We start from the raw sequence: 16,912 nt of genomic DNA, 5'->3' as shown, positions 1-16,912 counted from the left end.
GATGGATGGATGGGTGGATGATGGGATGGGTGGATGATGGGATGGATGGATGGATGGATGGATGGGTGGGTGATGGGATGATGGGATGGATGGATAGATGGATGGATGGGTGGGTGGGTGGGTGATGGATGGGTGGGTGGATGACCGGTTGATGATGCATGCTGGATGGGTGGGTATGGAGGCTTCTATGCTCTGAGTGTTCCTGTCCCACCAGGTCTCACATGTTCGTACATCTGAACTCTGGGACCACCATCACACTCACCTGGGTGTAGGTCTATCTGGAAATTAGCATCGTGATGGTTTCCTGGCTTCTGTCCTACAAGGTGACTGACTCAGTGGACTAGTTTGTTCCCAGGAGCTTCTGTGCACTGAGGCGTCCTCGCCGCCCCAGTAACTAAGCATCAACCCGCTGTCAGATGAGGGGCCAGGGGCTCAGCAGCTCAGCCCGAGCTCAGAGCTCTCCAGCTGGAACCTTGTCTAACAGACTCTGAGCCTGCTCCTCCGTGCTGGCTAGAGTCACTCAGATGTCAGCCCCCCACTTCTCTGCTGCATTCCCCCTTCCCCCTCCCCACCACCCATCTTTCATCTCAGAGGGCTGGACCTTCTCTGCCCTCCAGATCTTGGGAGCTCAGGGTTGCACAGCTCTGCCCTCTCTCCGTCACCTAGGGCCTTTACGCTTCTGCAGAAGGGGGCTACCTTCTCCTCCTCCTCTACGTGGCTTAAAAGGGTGGAGGATCTCTTAGCACTTTTGCGATCATCCCTTTACTGTGAGCTTTGTTCTAAATTAGGCATAAGGTACATTTAAGATTTAAATGGAGGTAACAGTCTCTTTCAGATTTTTAACTGAGTTGTAGGACATTCATTGGAATAATAAAGTCCATCTTGATCTGTCCTTGGATAGAAACAGAAGCGTCCCCATAATTTCTCATCACCACACAGAGCTGCTGCGTTATTTGAAGTTTAGAAAAAGCGGGAGAGGTGACCTCGGGTCTCTCTCTTTTTTTTTCTTTTCAAATTGCATTTTTTGACTAGCTAATTTTTTTTAATATTTTTTTATGTGGACCATTTTTTAAGTCTTCATTGAATGTGTTATATTCAGTGTTGCATCTGCGCTATTCCCTAGTTTCTTGGCTGTGAGGCGTGTGGCATCCTAGCTCCCTGACCAGGGGTCAAACCCACACACACACAACTGCCCCAGCTCCCCTGCACCGAAAGGCGAAGTCCCAACCAGGAAGACCGCCAGGAAAGTCCCTTGACTAGACAATTCTTCCATCACTGAGAAAAGGAGGAAGAAACTGCATTGATCTCTGCTCTGGGCCAGACGCTCTCGCACCTCCCACCCCGAAGCCCGAGGGAATGACTCTCATTCACAGAAGAGGACACCAAGGCTTGGGGAGGGCTGAGCAGCTGCCCAGGCGGGAACTGGGGCCCGAGTCAGACCTGCCCTGTTCTGTCTGCCCTGCCCTGCCTCCCGACCCCACCGCCCAAGCAAAGCCCCAGAGCCGGAAGCCAGCACCGGGCAGGAGCGAGGCGGGCGGGGGGCAGCTTGGCCTGGGGTAGACACGTCCTGTGACAGTAACATTCCAGCAAGGGGGAGGCTCCCAGGAAAGTGTCAGTCAAGCGGCTTCTCTAAAATCTGAGCAGCCAGGGTGTTCTCGTGGGTCAGGTTCAGACAACCAGCTCCAGCCAGTTCAGGGCAAACAGAGAGCGTCAGCATTGGCCCAGGAGACCCCTGTCCCCTCAGACGCAGGGCAGCTGAGCGTGTGGGCAGAGGCAGCATGGACCACCGAGCAGGGGAGAGCACAGCGCACTCTGGGGTCCTGCCCAGGACCCCACATCCTCTCCAAGGCCTCGGGCTACTTACTGGGGCCCCTCTTCTGCCCTGGGGTCCGCCCACAGCTCCACCACTGCAGGGACCACCTCTCAGGGTCGCCCCGCCTCTAATCACCCCGACAACCCCGGCCAGGGTGGAGCAGTGAGGAGACGGGCCCTGCGAGTGGTCCAGCGGGAAGACGACTTCATCTCCCGACCTGTCGGGTGGAGCCGCGTCCACTGTTCTCGTGGTGACAAGAGGTGACCAGTGGCAGGGGCAGTTCCCAGGAGAAGGGAGGGCGAGAGTGGGCTGTAACCTACATACCACGGAGCCTGACGTGTGTGGGTGACAAAGGCTGGAACCTCCAGGCTTGTCCGTTTCAAGTAAGGGCCTGTGAATCTGCCTGCCACGTGGGGCTGGTAGCCAGGGCTCAGGAGGTATTTTCTGTCCACTACAAAAGCGACAGTCCTCATTCATGTGCCTCAGACGGTGAGGCCTCGGCATAATGTTGTCCCACCTCGATAACTGGGAGGGAAGGGGGAGATCGGAGAGCTTCCTTAAGTATTCCAAACACTGTTTTCCTAGGAGAGAAGAGGCTTCACGCTGCCCCAGAGAGGACCCCGCAGGCCTCACCCCCTCCAGGTCTACCTCTCAGCAGCTTGGCCAGCACCCCCAGCAACCCTCACAGAGCACACCCAGGGGGCACCCTCGGCAGTGGTCAGGGCTGGGCAGCCCGCTCTGCCCATCACTCGGCGCCCCAGCAGGCGCACCCCCAGCTGTCCTGCTGCCTCCCACCCACCCCCGAGTCTCGGCCTCAGGCCTGATCCCAGGAGCCCCCTTCTCTTCCTCGGAGAACCTCATCTCCATCCATGTCTCTCCTTGCCACCTGCACACCGATGACAGGCGTGACCTGTCATCCCTGCCTGCCTGGGGCGGCCCCCGTCCCAGGTGCCCCTGTGCTGGGCATCGTTGTTCCAAGAGTGTCCCTTCCCTCTCAGAAGTGTCCCGCTTTGGATGGCCGGTCTTCCCACTGAGGACGCACACGCGGGTATTGACAATACACCTGCAGAGGGAACTCTGGCTTTCACCCTGGGCACCCTGAGCCTCACTGCCCCCCTTAGGGGCAGGTTCTCCTGGCCAGGCATGGCCCCCAGCCCTGGCTCTCCCCACAGAGTCCTGCTCCCTGGGGCTGCTGCGTGGGGACAGGGCACTGAACCTCCCCCTGCAGGAACCCACAGGACCTCACTTCCTCTAAATCCACCCAGGAAGCGCGGTCCCGGCTGCCTTGATGGAAGGCTGTGGGTGCAGGCGCAACCTGGGCGATGACGTGCGTTCAGTGTGAAGACCCCGCGGGGGCTGTGACGCTAGTCCGTGTCCCCGCTGACGGCTGAAGACCCGGACGGAGGCCCAGGGGGACGGGTTGGGAGCTGCTTTAACAGCCTTGCCCTGTGACCTGAGACCCATTGGGGCTGGTTCCCCTCAAACAAAGAAAAGGGAAGTTCAAGGACATGCTTCTCCTCCCCACAGCCCCACTTCCCCCTCCCCTGAGCTGCAGTGTCCCTGAGGCCCCCACCTGGCGGTGAACCCAGTCTGTACGGGATGCCAAGCTGTGCAGGGTGGGTTTGACAGGCAGGTCTGGAGCCCAGCACGGCGTCCACCATACACAAGCTCTTAGGTGCAGTGGCCCTATGGTGGTGACTTGCTGTGGCCAGAGGGGGAAGAAGCATGCAAATCCCCCTTTGCCATTGTCACGCAGGGTCAGAGACCAATCTGATGCTGAAAACGGTTCCGAGCCTGGATCCCAACCGTGGGCATCATGGGTGCTGTGCACACTATTGACCACTAGAGGGCGGTGTTGCCCTTTCCTTTCCTGAACTTGGGGCTATGGTTTTTCCAGTGGTCATGTATGACTGTTGAGAGTTGGACTATAAAGAAAGCTGAGCGCAGAAGAATTGATGCTTTTGAACTGTGGTGTTGGAGAAGACTCTTGATAGTCCCTTGGACTGCATGGAGATCCAACCCGTCCATCCTAAAGGAGATCAGTCCTGAATATTCATTGGAAGGACTGATGCTGAAGATGAAACTCCAATATTTTGGCCACCTGATGCGAAGAGCTGACTCATCTGAAAAGACCCTGATGCTGGGAAAGATTGGAGGCAGGAGGAGAAGGGGATGACAGAGGATGAGATGGTTAGATAGCATCACTGACTCAGTGGACATGGGTTTGGGTGGACTCCAGGAGTTGGTGATGGACAGGGAGGCCTGGCGTGCTGTGGTTCACGGGGTCACAAAGAGTTGGACACGACCAAGTGACTGAACTGAACTGAACCACAACTTGGTAACAGTGGGCTTCCCTAGTGGTTCAGCCCTAAGAATCCGTCTTCAAGGCAGGAGACAATACCTGGGTCGGGAAGATCCCCTGGAGAAGGAAATGGCAACCCACTCCAGTATTCTTGCCTGGAAAGTCCCACAGAGGAGCCTGGCGGGCTACAGTCCCTGAGGTCACAAGGAGTGGAGCACAGCTTAGCAACTGAATGACAACAAAGTAACAAACACATGCCATCCTAGCAGCCCCGTGAAACCTGCCCTCAGATGCCGCAGGCACCCCATCCTCTCACAGCTAAGTGACCCGAGCTGTCCAAGCCTACTGGTGCTCCACTGGCTTCTGAAAAGCTTCACCTACCCATGTCCCCCGCCCTGGGGCTCTCAGGGCCCCCCAGCTGGAGCTGGTGGTCTGTCTCCAGTGGAGAGGAACGGGAGCGTTCCCCAGTGTCCCTGGGCAGCCCCTCCCCAGGCCTGCAGGCGGGTCTCCAAACAGGCTGACTCAAGACTGACTTTCTGGTTCAAGCACGGAGCCCAGATCACAAATCCTGCTAAATGCAGAGGCCGTGGCCTCAAACTTACAGACGTTTGGTAACCGGGGCGATTTTTACATCATGGCCGTAAGTAAACACTCAGGATCTCGTGTCAATAAATAATATGTTAAAAACAAAGCAGTATTATAAAATTCTGGATAAACGTGGTTGCCGTCTGTGATGCATGTTAGAGAGTGGGAAAACTAGACGAAGCACCAGACAGATCTACAGACATTCCCCTTGAGGATCCGGTAAGAACTCAGAAGACTTTGGAAGAACGAGAATCGGAAGAGGGTTCAGTGAGGTCCTGGCCTTGTCCAAGAGCTCCCAGGCTGGCACATGCCTCTCACTCTAGGGACCTTCCTTCTGAAGGGTCCTGTCTCTGGATGCACAAGCTGGACTTCTCCCTTGGGCGTGTCCACAGAAGCTCCTGCAGCTGCACTGTCCAGGGCCCCGTGGTCAGTACGAGGACCAGAAGGAAAGCCACCTGCAGGCAGAACCCAGAACCCGGCATTTCAGCCCATTCAGGCCAGGAGGTGGGCGGCTCCATCAGGGTGAGGACTTGGCACCCTGATGCTGGGGGCTGCCCGGGCTCTGTGGGCCTTCCTGAGCTCTGCTTTATTAAACCTTCACTTGAAAGTCTGCACACATGACCTCCCGTGGCGGTCCAGTGGCTAAGATGCCACACTCCCAGTGCAGGGGGCCTGGGTTCAATCCGTGGTCAGGGAGCTGGATCGCATGTGCCGCAACTAAAATAGATCTTACATGCTATGATCTAAGACCTGGTACAGCTGAATAAATATTTTAAATTAAAAAAAAAAAATCTGTACACAGGTCTGCACATGACCTCCCTGCATGGATGCTAGTGTTAGTGGCCCTCCCAGGGCTATGAGATACTTGCTGTGGAGCCTCTGTACCTGCCTGCAGAGAAACAGCCCTTCCATAAACGCGATGCTCAGACGCCAGCACACGGGAGCTTGGGGCCCCAGGTCCTCTCAACTTCCTCAGGCCCTCAGATACCCACGCTGGTCCCCAAACCCACTGAGCTGAATAAAGCCCACACCGACAGTGTCTAAAACTCTGACCATTTGCACCTTTTTATCTGCATGACTCCACTCTCCCCGGGGTTCTGTGCAGTCACGGAGTCACGGAGACGGGTCAGCTTGTTGAAACAAACACCAGACACCCCTAACCTTTCAGTTCCAGTTTCTGCAATTCTCAAAACAGCCTTGTCACTGAGAGATTTTTATCCACGACCTCAGGATCACGAGGCCGCCACCCAGCAAGACAGTGGCTGATAGCTGACCTTCTGAAGAGGAAGGTCGTGCACTGAGGCAGCAGTGGGAATCGTCAGCCAGGCAGGAGGGGGCTGCCAGGGGCATGGACTTTGGAGGGTGTCACACACGCGCGCGCGTGCACACACACACAGGAGAAATTTACTGACGGACACTTAGCACCTCTGTCTCTCCAACCTAAACCTCCTCTCCTGCAGTGGCACTAGTCAAGCCCAGAGAAACCCTCTCCATGTTCCTTTATGTCCTTGAATCAAAAGGCCACCGTGCCGCTGGGTAGTGACCGTGCCCGACCCTGGGTGGTGACCGTGCCCAACACTGGGTGGTGGGCGGGTGGGTTGTGCTGCTGCTCCGGAGCAGAGGGCCGTGGGAGCGGCAGGAGAGACCAGGTGAGAAGGAAGACACACTGTCCCAGCGTGAGGTCCTGCCTTTCCAATGGCAGAAACCCAAGGGATTCCGGCAGGAACGGGTAGCCACCCAGAGTGACAGGACAGTTCCTGAGTTAGATACGCCTGTACCTTCTCACCGTCCAACCCAGCACCCCGTCCACGGAGCACCCACACGTATTCTGTGTGGCCATCTTTGCTCTACGGATGATCTTCAGGCACATAAAAACTGTCGCTTTACGGTGTTTTTTCCTCTCTTTGTCATTACAAAAGACTACCTGCAACAACAGAGGTTAGGATGTGTTTTATTTGAACCCAGATATGAGTTCTAACCCTGTGTCATCACTTACGAGCTGTGGGGCCATTACTGAGTTTACAATAAGTAATTGTAACCATTTTAGTTTTCAAAACAGAGGTAAGCTGTAAAATGGTTCCCCCCTCCATTTGCACCTGAAGAGGGCTTTTTAAAAATTTATATTTTTCATTGAAGGATAGTTGATTTGCACTGTTGAGTTCATCTCTGCTGTATAGCAAAGTGGTTCGGTTATACATACACATCCAGTATTTATTCCTATGCTTTTCCGTGATGGTTTATCACAGGACATTGAATACAGTTCCCTGTGCTATAGTGGGAACTTGTTTCTTGTACATTCTATTTATAATAGTTTGCATCTGCTAACCTCAACCTCCCACTCCTTCCCTCCCCCTTGGCAACCACCAGCCTCTTCTCTGTGTCTGTGAGTCTGTTTCAGCTTCACAGACAAGTTCACTTGTGTCCTGTTTTAGATTCCACATGTAAGTGATATCGTATGATATTTGCCTTTCTCTGTCTGACTTACCTCACTTAGTAGGATCATCTCTAGGTCCATCCATGCTGCTGAAAATGGCCTGGTTTCATTCTTTTTTATGGCTGAGTAGTGTTCCATTGGGTTTAAGTACCACATCTCCTCTATCCATTTCTCTGTCAGTGGACGTTTAGGTGGCTTCCACCTCTTGGCTGTGTGACAAGAGGTGCCCATTTTTGAGGTGCCCCCCCAAGCCTGAGGATGGTGGAGGTGCTGCTAAGGGCAGGAGCTGGCCTGGGAGCAGGGTCCTGAGGGCAGAGGCTCTCCCAGGCTTCCCCCTGCAGACCCCCTGGCCAGCCCAGGGCAGGACTTTGTGATGCAACAAACAGGCGAGCCCAGCCTCCAGTCCCCCCGCTCCCCTGATGCCACATCCAACTGGGGGGGTCCCCCAGGGGAGGGCCAGGTCCATGGTGCCCATTCCTCCCCAGCCGGCACTGGTCCCCTGTTCACCCTGCAGACCCAGCCCTCCCGCCATCAGGTAAGGAAGGCGGCGTTGCGGGGAGGAGGGACCGGGGAGGAGGCGGGCCTCCAGAGAGGTGGTGGCCAGGCCTCGTGGCCCCAGAGCATGGAGGGCTAAGCCTGAGGGCTGTGGAATCAGGGGCCCAGGCAGGAGTCCTGGGCTCTGCTCACATGGTCGGGGGTTGTGTCATGACCCCTGAGACTCAGTCTCCCCAGCAGTAAAATGGGATAACTGGCCAAGGGAGCCCTCGCGGGGAGGCCCTGGCACAAGCCTCCCTCCCCCACCGCATACAGAAGGTGCCAAAGCACGTCATCAGCCAAGTAAGTGACCACCGTCTCTCCCTTCCCTGCCCGGAGCTGGCCCAGAGCCGACCCCTGTGGACCCTCTGTAAGAAGCAGCTCCAGCCAGCGTCCCGCCCTGTGCCACTCCAGGGCCGGGGGAGAGGAAGTGGCTGGACCTCCTCTTCTGCTGCTGTTCCCCTAGATATCTGGCACCCACCTTGGCGCTGGTAAGGGTGACCGAGCCCGGCTTGAGCTCCCTGATTCAGGGTCGCTGGCCAATGAGCCCCCCAGGAGGCCTAGGGCTTCCCGGGGGCGCGGGTCCCCTTGAGTCCTGCAGAGGAACCACAGCTGCAAGGATCCCCAAGGCCCCCGGATGGGGGACGCTGTGGCTGCACTGGGTGGAGACCCCAGCCCTGCACTTCCTGGGCGAAGGGGTCCCCTTGGGGAGCCGTGCAGCCTCTCGTTCCTCGTCTGTAACCCCAGCTCCCCGAGGAGCCCCGTGACGTGAGGCAGGTACAGTGCTGGCCCCGTGGTGGGGAGTGGTCTGTCCGTGGCACCCCCACGTCCTGGGGAGCACCCCACCTCCGTGTGGAGAGCCCGTGGTGGGTAGAAGGCCACTCTCCCCATCTGCTCTCACGTGTTAAACGGCCGCCAGGGTTGACAGCAGGGTTGACCGGGGCTTCAAGGCCGCAGTCACAGGCAGCCAAGGTCAGGCCACACCCCAGATGCTGCCCCATGTTTCTGGAGCAAACACAGTGCCCCTGTAGGTCCTGTACCCAGAACCTTCCCTGCCCCGACACGCCACACCCCAACCCTGGGACACAGCGGAGCCGGGCGGGGCTGAACTCAAAGCCCAGACCTGAAACTTGGAAGGAAAGGTGATCCTCAATAAGGTCGCCTTCCCGGCAGGTTTTAATCCCCTGCAGTCTTCCTACGGGAGGCTCCTGGGGTGGCCACAACAAACCACCACAAACTGGGTGGCTCAGCACAGCCCGCGGCCAGAGCCCCAGGTCAAGTGTGGTCGGGGGCCCCACCCCAAGGCTCTGGGAGGGTCCTTCCTGCCTCTTCCAGCCCCTGGGGGCTCCAGCTCCCTTGGCTGTGACCCTATCCCTCCAGGCCCTGCCCCCAGGATCACACGGCCTTCCCTGTCCCCGTGAGAACTCCCTCTCTGTGACACACATCACTGGATTTAGGCCCCACTCAATCGGGAAGATCTCAGCATCCTTAGCATGATTCCTTGTGATCTGCAAAGACCCGATTTTCTCAATGAGGCCACGTTCAGAGGTTTCTGGGGTTAGGACTCGGATGTTTCTTTCATGGGGCTGCCATTCACCCTCTTGTCCAGGCTCGTCTCCCCAGGATTGATGGTGTCTGGACACTGATGTGGAGACACACGGGGTTTGCCTCATAGCAGTTCATGTGGCTAAGCTTGCATCTCCACCAACAATTCCTGTTAGCCACTCCCTGCCCGCCCCGAACATGCACCCTGATATAGAATGTGGGGGCGGTAGAAGAGGCATCCAGAGTGTACACACACTGTCAGAGAGTCCTGGGGAGGACCCCAGGGGACCCGCTAACTTACAGATGAGAAACCGGGGAGCCAGGGGTCTGCAGGTGGGTGTCCTAGGTGAGCTGGCCCCACCCATGTCATGTCTCCGGGGGCCGAAAGGTCAGCCCCCGAGGACGGAGCCCCCGAGGAGTGTCTTAATTGTCTCTCATCGAAGGAGTGCGTGTGGGCTCAATTCATGCATGGTATTCAGGGAACACCTGTGTGCCAGGCCCTGTCCTGGGCATTTGCCACCAGCCTGGGAACAGAGCAGAAAACACCCTGCTCTCTGGGCAGCTGCATCCCCAGCTGGATTCAGACAGACAAACGAGCAAGTAAGCGTGTGGTGCGGAAGTGGTGATGAGGGCTGTGTAGATAAACAGAGGGATGAAGAGGGCAGGGGGTGCTGTTTTATACCAGCTCTGGCCTCTGAGAAGACAGCAGAGCCCTGGATGAATTAGGGAACAAGGCACAGGGATGTCCGGGGGAAAGAGCATTCTTGAAGCAAGTGCAAAGGCCCTGTGGTGGGACCAAGCCCAGGAGAGGCCCAAGGAGGCAGGGAGAGATCAGACAGGTGATGCCAGGTCAGAAAGGACAATTTACACCTGGATGAGAGGAAAGTTGCCAGAGGGCTGGGGCCCCACCTGGCCTTGTTTGGTGTGGTTGACCCAACGGCTGCATGGAGGACTGGCCATGCGTGGTCAGACCCAGCACCCCGTGCGGATAGAAGGCTTTGCAGCAACACAGGGCAGAGACGTGGCGGCAACCAGGGGGGTGCCACACCTGCACCCCCCTGGTGGTCAAACTGCAAGTATGTTTGCAGGCACAGTCGGTGGGGTCTGCTGACCGGGTAGGTGTGTAAAGGTCGACTCTGAGCAGCTGGGAGGACGAAGAGCACTGCTCTGGGGAGAGGTCAGCAGGCAGTGGGGGCGCCCGCTCTGGGCTCCCAGGCAGGGCCAGCTTCCCGGGCAGGGAGCTGAGGTGGCCAGGCAGGTCCTGCCTCCAGGCCCTGCTTCTTTGGCTCTATCTCCCTCTGCCAGTTGCTGCCTGCCCTGGTCGGGGGGTGTGGGCCTGGTGTAGGGAGTCAGGCCCTCATCCAGGCCGCAGCCCCACCCAGTCCCCACCGGAGCCAGGAGGATCCCTGGCTCTTCCCTCAGAGCCCCAGCAAGGCCCCTGTGACCGTGACCCTGTAGCATCGCCCCATCACTGCACAGCCGGAGGCCGCACCCCAGCTCCTCCGCTTCGGAGCAGGAGGCCAGGGCGGCCAGGGGTGGGCAGGGCACCGGGCCTTCCCCAGGGATGTGGTTACAGCCTTAGAGACACGGAAGCTCCCAGTTAGAGGCCTGGATGGGCTCCAGACCCTGGGCCCCTGCCAGCTGCAGACGCTTCCAGATCGGGATGTGTGCGCAAGGAGAGGAGGGAGGGAGCAGTCTGAATGGACAAGACCCAGAGCCCCAGGCCCGGCTCTGCCTCCTGGGCACCCCCGGTAACGGCAGTGACGGTGATGCTGGTGGTGGTGGCGGCAGCTGGCATTTCTGCCAAGCTCACTGTGGTCAGAAAGAGTTCTCAGCGCTGAGTGCCATCCCCATTCCCATGTTGTTGCTATTGTTCAGTCACTAAGTTATGTCCAATTTTTTGCGACCCCGTGGACTGCAGCGCACCAGGCTTCCCTGTCCTACACCATCTCCCGGAGCTTGCTCAAACTCACGTCCATTGAGTCGGTGATGCCATCCGACCATCTCATCCTCTGTCGTCCCCTTCTCCTCCCGCCTTCAGTCTTTCCCAGCATCAGGGTCTTTTCCAATGAGTAGGCTGTTCACATCAGGTGGCCAAAGTATTGGAGCTTCAGTTTCAGCATCAGCCTTTCCAATGACTATTCAGGGTTGATTTCCTTTAGGAGTGACTAGTTGGATCTCCTTGCTCTCCAAGGGACTCTCAAGAGTCTTCTCCAGTCCTGTGTAGTGCTTATTATTTTTATCCTCATTTAACCCGTAGGGAAACGGAGGCCCAGAGTGGTTAAGTCACTTGGCCCAGGCCACACAGCAGGGAAGCAAGCCCTGAGGCTAGCTTGTTGCTGCACTGCCTCTCAGAGCCCCATGTGGCTGGCCCTGTGCCTCCCCGCTGGTATCCCCACCCTTGACCCCAGCGCTCAGCACCCTGGGTCCCAAGGCCACCCTCGCACCCACCACTGCCCTCCCAGCCCCTGGTCCTCTCTGCCTGGAGGCTCCTCCCCATCCTTCCAGTCTCAGGGGAGGCATCACTTCCTCAGCGAGCCCATTCCTTTTCCACTCCCTGCCCACTGCTTCGTTGTTGATCAAGCAGGACATCACCCCCCACATTCTGTAGGTGATGCCATTATTAACGTGACCAGGATTGCCATACAGAGGACCTCCCTCTTGCCCCACCCACTGAGGCTGGCTCTGGAGTGGTGGTTCTCAAGCCCGGCTGCACACGGAAGTCACCTGGGAAATAAAACCCCAGTGCCTGGGCCACACCCCACACCAATTAAACCCACATGTCTGGAGCTGGCCCTGGTGAATACATTAGGCGAGCCAGGCTGAGAGATGGAGGTGCTGGTGTCCTCTGGCCTCCCAGTCCTCTGGGACTCGACCATCCTTCTCCACTCACCAAGTCCCTGGACTCCAGGCCTCCACGGATGACAAGGGCTATTTATGTAAATGACTAACCCGGGGATCCCAAAGTGTGTTCCAAGGAACACATTCTGCAAAATGCACCTTGAAGAATGGGTGCACGGTCAGTGAATTTGGGAAATGCTGCTGTAAACACCCCCCCCCCCGCACACACACACACACACACTCAGCCACCAGATGTGTCAGCGTGGAAACCCCGTCCCCCCAGAAAGGAAGGCAAAAACACCTGAAATCAGGCTTCCTCTGTTGGAAGGATGTGTCAGTCGAGGGCAACTGGGTCCTGGCGCAGCAGTCAGGCAATCACAGATAGGGCCGGTGTGCCCTGATCCGGACGTGGAGGCTGCAGGCTGTGCAGGGGTGTGGTCCCCACCCCCACCCCCCGGGCAAGGCCGTGGATGCCCCACTGCACACCCAGCTCTCACGTCCCTCTTCTCAAGCGGGTGTAACCACGCTCCTCAGCCCACGGAGAGAGGGCGGGATGAGAGGATGGACGTGACACCCTCAGATGAGAGAGACACAGGGTCCTGCCTGACAAACTGGGGTCCTGCCAAGCGGGTGCCTCCACCCTGGTCAGCCAGCAGGGGGCTGGGGGGCTGGCGTCACTCGAGCTCAGGGGTCCTAGATGATGAGGCTGAGCTGACAATGAACAGGAGGAGGCGTTTGTTAAGTACCAGGAGTGTGTGTATTCATTTGTGTTTGAATTGTATCTCTTTATTGACCAGACAGTATGATACATGAAAATGACCCAGTTCCAGAAAGCACCAGTGAGTTTCTGGTGAGAAGTTCAGTCCCCAGCCAGCCGGGTCCCCACCCAGGTGCCTGCTGCCAGCTGCCCGTGTGTCCTCCCAGACCACACGCCTGCCCTCCTTTCTTGGTTTCCTGCAAATGGAAGCAAAGTCTAGCCGCCACCCCGCTGTAATGTTTTCACGCACAGTCACAGAGAAACTTTCACGTCATCCCGAAAAGAATGGCTGTGAAATATTCCACTGGGAGAAGGTGCCAGAACCTTCTCTATACGTAACGAGTCTCTTGCTGAGCGGCACTTGGGCCGCGTGTCCCATTTCCTTCGGAACGATGCTGTGATGAGTAACTCGAGGCCAACAGCATCTCGCACAGGTGCGAGTCCATCTCTGAGACAAACGCCTCCCGAGGCATTGCCAGGTCCAAGGCCATGTGCAAAGTCATCGTGACAGAGAGGGTGTTGGCCGCCACGCCCACCCACGTGCCCGAGGGATGCAGGCAGTTTCTTTAGTGTGTGCGTGCGTGTGTGTGTGTGTGTGTGTGTGTGTGTGTACATTAGCTCATTTACTTTTCAAAATACTTTGCAAGTTGTTGTATTAGGTCCAGGAATAGGGACCAGAGAAGAACCCGAGGACTGCAGCGGGGGGACTTGAAGGCAGGCTCTCCTGACTCTGAAGTTCAAGGTCCATCCATGTGTCCCGTGCATGCAGGCACTTTCACGGAGAGCTTTTCTGTCCTCCAGAAGCTTGCCACGCCCCACCCCCGCCCCCACCCCGGGTTTCTGGTCTCTGCCCTCAGAATCATTTCTTCCACTGTGTTGTTGTTGTTCAGTCGCTAAGTTGCATCCGACTCTTTGCGACCCCACGACTGCTGCACACCAGGGCTTCCCTGTCCTTCACCATCTCCCCGAGTCTGCTCAAACTCACGTCCATTGAGTCAGTGATGCCATCCAACCATCTCATCCTCAGCAGAAGACTGATAACTAACAGAAGTGGAGGGGATCTGGGGTCCATGCAGGGGTGGGCTTCTGCTTCATTGTCCCCCACCCCCAGGACACCACGTTTGGGGTCCCCAACCAGGGCACAAGGAGAGACATTGAGTTCTGCCCGGGCTAAATGGGCAAGAGGAGAAAGTGTCGCTGGAGCCCGGTGAGAGGCAGACCAGGAGGAGGCACCACGGATCTGGAGCCCACCCCCAGGGGGATACTCCCAACCAGCAGACAGCAAGTGTCACCCGGCCCAGCGGCCTGCCTGCCTACAGGAGCCAACTCTTAAGCCTTCAGGAATGTTCTGAGCCAGTTTCTAAGCACACTTGTTCTGAAGAATTAAATTATGTGAACTTACAATTAATGCATCATACTCCATCAAAGATAATACCTACTCAGAACTCATCACTCCCTAATGACTTTGCTCCATTTTGCTGCAAGCTACAGTCGTGAGGTTGCCCACATCGATGTGCCTGGAAATGCTCCTGCATGTCTCTTCCCAGCTCTGTGTGCAAGGCCGTGACGTGGGGAATAGGAAATCACCCGTGGCGGGAGCATTTACACTGCAGAATTGGCAGACACTGCGAACCGGGGCTAGTCTACCCCCTGGAGCCGGCTGTTCTGTGTCCGCCAGCACAGCACGGCCTGGCCGCTCTCTCCTCCTGATCTCTGTCCTGCTTCCTGCCCACCTCTCCCTTTGATCAAAGGCAGCAAAAGACACCCAGTTCTGATCCTCATCACCCATGGAGTGGTGCAGGCGTCTGTGCCCAAGGAGGTGGGGTCTGGTGCTCCGATGACACAGCAGACCACATCAGCCCTGAGCACCTGGACCCCCTTGGCAGTGTTTAGAGAAATGATAACACGTGTCTACTCCAGAGAAGTCATGTTTCCATTTTGACAGATTCATGGCCAGCGTGTTCCCACGCCAGAGATCTGTACTTCTCCCCTTGAGCTGCACCAGGATACCTGAAGGGTTTGTGGGAACCCAGACTGCCAAGCCTAACCCCCAAGTCTCAGATTCGGTGAGCGTGATATTGGGATACAATATGTATTTGGTCCACATCCCCGGCTCCCGGCCAGAGCATATTAAAACCTTTGTCATTTCCCATATGATAAAATGCCACCATCACCCTTTATACTAATGGTTGCTCATTGACCCTGGCTCCGGACACAGGGCTCCTGAGTCCTTGGGATTTCCTGGTTGAGGAGAGCATCTCTTGTTCTAATGAGGTGACTCTGGCGGGCTTGGGGACACCTTCAGGATAGGGCAGGTCACCACCATGGGGATGGGCAGCTCAGAGATTTCAGCCCCTCTCCCGCCCTCCAGGGAGGGGTGAAAGGCTATCGAGTGAGTTAATAATTGATCATGCCTACCTGATGAAGCCTCATAAATGTCCCTAAAGTAGGGGGCTTGGAGAGCTGCCAGGTGGGTGCATATGACCCTGTGCCAGGAGGGTGACGCACGCCAACTCCACAGGGGACAGAAAAGCCTATGCTCAGACCCTTCCAGACCTTCCCCATCTCTCTCTTCATCTGCCTGTTTATTTGCATCTGTAAAAACATTTGTAGTTACTAAATCAGCGATCGCATTTTAAAGTGTTTTGTGGGTTCCCTCCAGCAAATTAGCGAAGCCGGGGCCGGGGGCGTTTGGTTCATGGGAACCTCTGATTTGTGGCTGAGGCGGACAGAATTGTGGGTCATCTGAAGTGTGCTCACTTGGTGAGACTGAGCCCTTAACTTGTGGGGTCTGTGCAGTCTCTGGTTAGTGACAGAATTGAACTGTAGGACCCTCAGCTGGGGTCTGACACTTGGTCGCTGTGGGCAGACAACCACACATCTGGGGTCAGAAGTGCTGGAAGTATGAGACCAAAGGAAAGAAAGAGTTTTTCCTGGACAGTGAGTCTGGGGTGAACTTGCTTCTCTGAGTTCCCAGGTGGTACTGATGCTGCTGGTCTGGGGGCCCCAGCTTGAGGATTCAGCTTTGGAGGTGTGGCCAGGTAGACCAGGGTCACGTGCCTGGGCCAGACGTCAAGAGGTTGCAAAGAGGGGATGCAGTGAGGCGCAGGGAACAGGGGCAGTGACCGGCATCCCCGAGTGGGACCAGGGCACAGCCGCAGCTCGGGTCACTGGGTTTCAAGGGTAACTTGCTGACAAATCCCCTGCCCGGGCTGAGGATGGAAGGAGAAGCAGGAAGAGAAATCTTGGGAGAGGAAGGAACTCCATCAGGCAGGGGTGCCAAGGCCGCTGGCCACAGAGGCAGCGGGATTCAGGCCTGGGAAGGTGCCTTTCAGGGCCAGACTCTGGAGTGAACGGGGCAGGCAGACGCAGAGCGGACATCCTGTGTGGTTCCTTATGTCAGGTTCAAGAACAGGCAACACTGGCCTCTGGGGATAAGAGTCAGATGGAGATGCCCGTGTGTTCCGTGTCTTGACCTGATCGGTCACTCGGGGGTCACAGATGTGCACTGATTCCCGGGGCTGCACACTCTAGACGTGTGGGCATTACCACGGGCAGATGTGTCTTTACTGCATGTTCATTGAGGCTTCCCATGTGCCAGACCTCCTGCAGGGATCTGAGGACGTAGCTGGGAGGAAGGAGCTGCCTTGACCGTGGGGCACCGCCCCCCCCACCCCCCGCCGACAGCGCAAACCAGGGTGCTCAGCAGAGCCCTCGAGCCAACGTGGCCTCAAGCAGGCACGGACATGGCTGGAAGATGCAGGTCAGGGCCCGAGAGATGTAATCAGGTCTCCAAGACGCTCTGGTCAGATCTCAGAAAACAAGGCGGCCACCCTCCGGGTAGGGCAATGGAGCGGAAAGGACAGTCGGTGCAAAAGGACGGAAGTGATGTGTGTGCCTCCGACACTGCTGGAATGTGAGGTCCATGCCGGGCCAGAGCCAGAGATACGGTTGGGGAGATGAGCAGGGCCGGTGATGGAGGGCCTGGCGAGGCTGCCCAGTTGGGACTCTGCCCTCACGCCACGCGTGAGGGGATCCCGGAGCCGGAGGTCCAGACGTGATTCTGTGTGATTCGGATGTTGGAAAGATTTCGAGTAGCCA

The 16,912-nt window shown here is 57.0% G+C and overlaps 1 protein-coding gene and 2 long non-coding RNA genes across 52 annotated transcripts in view; 1 reads left to right on the top strand and 2 right to left on the bottom strand.

The window, feature by feature from the left end:
- Nucleotides 1-1,036: 1,036 nt before the first annotated feature.
- On the bottom strand, nucleotides 1,037-4,310 carry LOC145514945 (uncharacterized). The gene is made up of 3 exons (XR_014060577.1): nucleotides 4,215-4,310; nucleotides 3,387-3,953; nucleotides 1,037-2,338 (listed from the first exon to the last, which is right to left on the bottom strand). It is a non-coding gene; the product is annotated as an uncharacterized LOC145514945 (long non-coding RNA).
- Nucleotides 4,311-4,777: 467 nt separating this feature from the next.
- Nucleotides 4,778-7,470, bottom strand: LOC145514943 (uncharacterized). The gene is made up of 3 exons (XR_014060575.1): nucleotides 7,186-7,470; nucleotides 6,487-6,624; nucleotides 4,778-5,155 (listed from the first exon to the last, which is right to left on the bottom strand). It is a non-coding gene; the product is annotated as an uncharacterized LOC145514943 (long non-coding RNA).
- An 88-nt stretch (nucleotides 7,471-7,558) lies between these two features.
- Nucleotides 7,559-16,912, top strand: part of OSGIN1 (oxidative stress induced growth inhibitor 1) — a 30,398-nt gene continuing 21,044 nt past the window's right edge. For 12 of the 50 annotated variants that reach the window (XM_081514105.1, XM_081514061.1, XM_081514106.1 and 9 more), the window contains exons 1-2: nucleotides 7,559-7,669; nucleotides 7,867-7,971. The gene's annotated coding sequence lies outside the window, so the exon portion shown is untranslated. Of the gene's footprint in view, nucleotides 7,670-7,866; nucleotides 7,972-13,701; nucleotides 14,878-16,912 lie in introns of all 50 variants that reach the window. The other 38 variants (XM_081514063.1, XM_081514104.1, XM_081514066.1 and 35 more) reach the window with 7 other exon arrangements.

This window comes from Giraffa tippelskirchi, chromosome 7 (genome assembly GCF_054371585.1).
Source record: "Giraffa tippelskirchi isolate mGirTip1 chromosome 7, T2T-mGirTip1v1.2.pri, whole genome shotgun sequence".
NCBI lineage: Eukaryota > Metazoa > Chordata > Mammalia > Artiodactyla > Giraffidae > Giraffa > Giraffa tippelskirchi.
The sequence above is the reverse complement of the archived record's forward strand: the minus strand, read 5'-3'. Positions and strand labels throughout refer to the sequence as shown.